This window comes from Patiria miniata, unplaced genomic scaffold (assembly GCF_015706575.1).
Source record: "Patiria miniata isolate m_02_andy unplaced genomic scaffold, ASM1570657v1 HiC_scaffold_18, whole genome shotgun sequence".
In the NCBI taxonomy this organism is placed as follows: Eukaryota; Metazoa; Echinodermata; class Asteroidea; order Valvatida; family Asterinidae; genus Patiria; species Patiria miniata.
Window position 1 is genome coordinate 11314156 of NW_024037056.1, and position 6648 is coordinate 11320803.

Here is a 6648-nt window from a genome sequence, read left to right on the forward strand (position 1 = left end):
TAAAGGACCCTCAAACACATTCCACCTCAGTTTGGGAATGAATAAGTCATTAAGAAGAAATTCATTTTTAGCGGGCAGAATTTCAGAAAAGAGTAAAGTTAACCCCTTGCAATTTTTGTCAATTTTTGTCAAAAAATGAAATTGCTCAAAACTGACTAGAAAGACTCTTAAAAGACCCTCAAACACATTCCACTTCGATTTGGGAATGGATAAGGTACGAGAAAGAAATTCATTATTAGCGGGCCAAATTTCATAAAAAAGTAAGGTTAACCCCTTGCAATAATTGTCAAATTTGGTCAAAAAATGAAGTTGCCCCAAACTTAATGAAAAGACTCAGAAGAAACCCTCCAAGACATTCCAACTTGATTTCGGGATAGATATGTAATAAAGAAGAAATTTATCATTTTTTAGGCCAAATTTCTTAAAGAAGTAAGGCTAACCCCTTGCAATTTTGTCAATTTTGGGCAAAAAGTGAAATTGCTCCAAATTTGTTAGAAAGACTCTTAAAGGACACTCCAACACATTCCACCTCGATTTCGGGATGGATATGTCATTAAAAAGAAATTCATTTGTAGCGGGCCAAATTTCATAAAAAAAAGTTAGGTTAACCCCTTGTAATTTTTGTCAATTTTGGTCAAAAAATGAAATTACTCCAAAGTTACAGAAAAGATTCTTAAAGAACCCTCAAACACATTCCACTGCGATTTGGAGATGGATAAGTAACTAGGAAGAAATTCATTTTTTGCGGGCCTAATTTTCACAAAAAAGTAAGGTTAACCCCTTGCAATTTTGATAAATTTTGGTCAAAATATGAAATTGCCCCAAACTTAATGAAAAGACTCTGAAGAGACCCTCCAAGACATTCCAACTTGATTTCGGGATAGATATGTAATAAAGAAGAAATTTATCTTTTTGGGGCCAAATTTCTTAAAGAAGTAAGGCTAACCCCTTGCAATTTTGTCAATTTTGGTCAAAAAATGAAATTGCTCCAAACTTGCTAGAAAGACTCTTAAAGGACACTCCAACACATTCCACCTCGATTTCGGGATGGATATGTCATTAAGAAGAAATTCATATTTTTGAGACCAAATTTCTTAAAGAAGTAAGGCTAACCCCTTGCAACTTTTGTCAATTTTGGTCAAAAAATGAAATTGCTCCAAACTGACTAAAAAGACTCTTAAAGGACCCTCAAAAACATTCCACCTCAGTTTGGGAATGAATAAGTCATTAAGAAGAAATTCATTTTTAGCGGGCAGAATTTCAAAAAAATATAAGGTTAACCCCTTGCAATTTCTGTCAATTTTTGTCAAACAATGAAATTGCTCAAAACTGACTAGAAAGACTCTTAAAAGACCCTCAAACACATTCCATTTCGATTTGGGAATGGATAAGGTACTAGGAAGAAATTCATTATTAGCGGGCCAAATTTCATAAAAAAAAGTAAGGTTAACCCCTTGCAATTTTTGTCAAATTTGGTCAAAAAATGAAATGGCTCCAAACTTGCTAGAAAGACTCTTAAAGGACCCTCAAACACATTCCATCTCAATTTTGTCATGATGGATAGTCATTAACAAGAAATTCATTTTTAGCGGGCCAAATTTCATAAAAAAAGGGATAGGTTAACCCCTTGTAATTTTTGTCAATTTTGGTCAAAAAATGAAATTGCTCCAAACTTACAAGAAAGGCTCTTAAAAGACCCTCAAACACATTCCACTTCTATTTGGGGATGGATAAGGTACTAGAAAGAAATTTATTTTTTCCGGGCCAAATTTCACAAAAAGGTAAGGTTAACCCCTTACAATATTCGTCAAATTATGTCAAAAAATAAAATTGCTCCGAACTTGCTAGAAAGACTCTTAAAGGACCCTCAAACACATTCCATCTCGATTTCGGCATGGATAAGTCATTAAGAAGAAATTCATATTTTTGGGCCAAATTTCATAAAAAAAGTAAGGGGAACCCCTTGTAATTTTGTCAATTTTGGTCAAAAAATAAAATTGCTCCAAAGTTACTAAAAAGATTCTTAAAGAACCCTCAAACACATTCCACTGCGATTTGGAGAAGGATAAGTAACTAGGAAAAAAATCATTTTTAGCGGGCCAAATTTCATAAAAAAGTAAGGTTAACCCCTTGCAATTTTGATGAATTTTGGTCAAAAAATGAAATTGCCCCAAACTTAATGAAAAGACTCCGAAGAGACCCTCCAAGACATTCCAACTTGATTTCGGGATAGATATGTAATAAAGAAGAAATTTATCATATTTGGGGCCAAATTTCTTAAAGAAGTAAGGCTAACCCCTTGCAATTTTTGTCACTTTTGGTCAAAAAATGAAATTTCTCCAAACTGACTAAAAAGACTCTTAAAGGACCCTCAAACACATTCCACCTCGGTTTGGGAATAGATAAGTCATTAAGAAGAAATTCATTTTTAGCGGGCAGAATTTCAAAAAAATATAAGGTTAACCCCTTTCAATTTTTGTCAATTTTGGTCAAAAAATGAAATTGCTCAAAACTGACTAGAAAGACTCTTAAAAGACCCTCAAACACATTCCACTGCGATTTGGGAATGGATAAGTTACTAGGAAAAAAATCATTTTTAGCGGGCCAAATTTCATAAAAAAGTAAGGTTAACCCCTTGTAATTTTTGTCAATTTTGGTCTAAAAATTAAATTGCCCCAAAGTTTCTAAAAAGATTCTTAAAGAACCCTCAAACACATTCCACTGCGATTAGGGGATGGATAAGTAACTAGGAAGAAATTCATTTTTTTGCGGGCCAAATTTTTTACAAAAAAGTAAGGTTAACCCCTTGCAATTTTTGTTGATTTTGGTCAAAAAATGAAATTGCCCCAAACTGAAAGAAAAGACTCCGAAGAGACCCTCCAAGACATTCCAACTTGATTGCGGGATAGATATGTAATAAAGAAGAATTTTATCTTTTTGGGGGCCAAATTTCTTAAAGAAGTAAGGCTAACCCCTTGCAATTTTTGTCAATTTTGGTCAAAAAATGAAATTTCTCCAAACTGACTAAAAACACTCTTAAAGGAGCCTCAAACACATTCCACCTCGGTTTGGAAATAGATAAGTCATTAAGAAGAAATTCATTTTTAGCGGGCAGAATTTCAAACAATATAAGGTTAACCCCTTTCAATTTTTGTCAATTTTGTTCAAAAAATAAAATTGCTCCAATCTTACTAGAAAGGCTCTTAAAAGACCCTCAAACACATTCCACTTCGATTTGGGAATGGATAAGGTACTAGGGAGAGATTAATTTTTTTTGCGGGCCAAATTTGACAAAAAAGTAAGGCTAACCACTTGCAATTTTTGTCAAATTTGGTCAAAAAATGAAATTGCTCCAAACTGACTAAAAAGACTCTTAAAGGACCTTCAAACACATTCCACCTCGGTTTTGGAATAGATAAGTCATTAAGAAGAAATTCATTTTTAGCGGGCAGAATTTCAAAAAAAATATAAGGTTAACCCCTTTCAATTTTTGTCAATTTTGTTCAAAAAATTAAATTGCCCCAAAGTTTCTGAAAAGATTCTTAAAGAACCCTCAAACACATTCCACTTCGATTTGGGGATGGATAAGTAACTAGGAAGAAATTCATTTTTTTGACGGCCAAATTTTTTACAAAAAAGCAAGGTTAACCCCTTGCAATTTTTGTTAATTTTGGTCAAAAAATGAAATTGCCCCAAACTTAATTAAAAGTCTCCGAAGAGACCCTCCAAGACATTCCAACTTGATTGCGGGATAGATATGTAATAAAGAGGGGGGCCAAATTTCTTAAAGAAATAAGGCTAACCCCTTGCAATTTTTGTCAATTTTGGTCAAAAAATGAAATTTCTCCAAACTGACTAAAAAGACTCTTAAAGGACCCTCAAACACATTCCACCTCGGTTTGGGAATAGATAAGTCATTAAGAAGAAATTCATTTTAAGCGGGCAGAATTTCAAAAAAATATAAGGTTAACCCCTCAAAGTTTCTAAAAAGATTCTTAAAGAACCCTCAAACACATTCCACTTCGATTTGGGGATGGATAAGTAACTAGGAAGAAATTCATTTTTTTGCGGGCCAAATTTTTTACAGAAAAGTAAGGTTAACCCCTTGCAATTTTTGTCAATTTTGGTCAAAATGGTCAAAAAATGAAATTGCTCAAAACTGACTAGAAAGACTCTTAAAAGACCCTCCAACACATTCCACTGCGATTTGGGAATGGATAAGGTACTAGGAAAAAATTCATTTTGAGCGGGCCAAATTTCATAAATAAGTAAGGTTTTTTTTTTTTTGTCAATATTGGTCAAAAAATTAAATTGCCCCAAAGTTTCTAAAAAAGATTCTTAAAGAACCCTCACACACATTCCACTGCGATTTGGGGATGGATAAGTAACTAGGAAGAAATTCATTTTTTGCGGGCCAAATTTTTTACAAAAAAGTAAGGTTAACCCCTTGCAATTTTTGTAAATTTTGGTCAAAAAAATGAAATTGGCCCAAACTTTATGAAAAGACTCCGAAGAGACCCTCCAAGACATTCCAACTTGATTTCGGGATAGATATGTAATAAAGAAGAATTTTATCTTTTTGGGGGCCAAATTTCTTAAAGAAGAAAGGCTAACCCCTTGCAACTTTTGTCAATTTTGGTCAAAAAATGAAATTGCTCCAAACTGACTAAAAAGACTCTTAAAGGACCCTCAAACACATTCCACCTCGGTTTGGGAATAGATAAGTCATTAAGAAGAAATTCATTTTAAGCGGGCAGAATTTCAAAAAAATATAAGGTTAACCCCTTTCAATTTTTGTCAATTTTGGTCAAAAAATGAAATTGCTCAAAACTGACTAGAAAGACTCTTAAAAGACCCTCAAACACATTCCACTGCGATTTGGGAATGGATAAGGTACTAGGAAAAAATTCATTTTTAGCGGGCCAAATTTCATAAAAAAGTAAGGTTAACCCCTTGCAATTTTTCTCAATTTTGGTCAAAAAATGAAATTGCTCCAAACTGACTAAAAAGACTCTTAAAGGACCCTCAAACACATTCCACCTCAGTTTGGGAATGGATAAGTCATTAAGAAGAAATTCATTTTTAGCGGTCAAAATTTCATAAAAAATATAAGGTTAACCCCTTGTAATTTTTGTAAATTTGGTCAAAAAATGAAATTGCTCCGAACTTGCCAGAAAGACTCTTAAAGGACCCTCCAACACATTGCACCTCGATTTTTGGATGGATATGTCTTTAAGAAGAATTCCATTTCTTTGGGACCAAATTTCATAAAAAAGTAAGGCTAACCCCTTTTAGTTTTTGTCAATTTTGGTCAAAAATTGAAATGGCTCAAACCTTACTAGAAAGACTCTTCAAGAACCCTCAAACACGTTCCACTGCGATTTGGGGATGGATAATTAAAAGGAAGAAATTCATTTTGGTGGGGGTCAAATTCATAAAAAAGTAAAGTTAACCCATTGCAATTTTGATAATTTTTGGTCAAAAAAATGAAATTGCTCCAACCTCACTAGAAAGACTCTTAAAGGACCCCAAAACACATTCCACTTCAATTGGGGGATGGATAAGTAACTAGAAAGAAATTCGGGGGGGGGGGGTTTAGGGCCAAATTTCACAAAAAAGTAAGGTTAACCCCTTGCAATTTTTGTCAATTGTGGTCAAAAAATGAAATTGCTCCAAACTTATTAGAAAGACTCTTAAAGGACCCTCAAACACATTCCACCTTGATTTGGGGATGGATATGTCATTAAGAAGAAATTCATTTTTTGCGGGCCAAATTTCACAAAAAAGTAAGGTTAACCCCTTATAATTTTTGTAAATTTTGGTCAAAAAATGAAATTCGTCCAAACTTACTAGAAAAGCTCTTAAAAGACCCTCAAACACATTCCACTTCTATTTGAGGATGGATAAGGTACTAGGAAGAAATTCATTTTTTGCGGGCCAAATTTCACAAAAAAAAGTAAGGTTAACCACTTGCAATTTTTGTCAAATTTGGTCAATAAATGAAAGTGCTCCAAACTTCCTAGAAAGATTCTTAAAGGACTCTCAAACACATTCCACCTCGATTTGGGGATGGATAAGTTATTAAGAAGAAATTCATTTTTTTTGCGGGCCAAATTTCATAAAAAAAAAAATAAGGTTAACCCCTTGCAATTTTTGTCAATTTCGGTCAAAAAATGAAATTGCTCCATACATACTAGAAAGACTCTTTTGGACCCTCAAATACATTCCATCTCGATTTCGGGATGGATATATCTTGAGGAAGAAATTTTTTTCTTTGGGGGGGGGCACCAAATTTCATTACAAAAGTAAGGTTAACCCCTTGTAATATTTGTAAATTTGGTCAAAAATGAAATTGCTCCAAACTTACTAGAAAGTGCCATAGGGTGTAGTTGTACCAAGTGAATAGCGGGAACTATGAAGAACCATATTTTTCAGAGGTGATTTCATTTTGTCGTTGATCGAGTCGTGATTTTTTAAATAGTTAGTTTTGGTTAATTTTCCATATGCAAACGTGATACTTTTGACCAATGTTTTCTCAAGGATTCTATCGCAATTAACCAGTTCCCTGCATGCAACATACACGTGCGAATCCAGTATGCTGTGTTCATGTACATGATGTGCGTGCGATACAATGACTAGCTCTAGTTC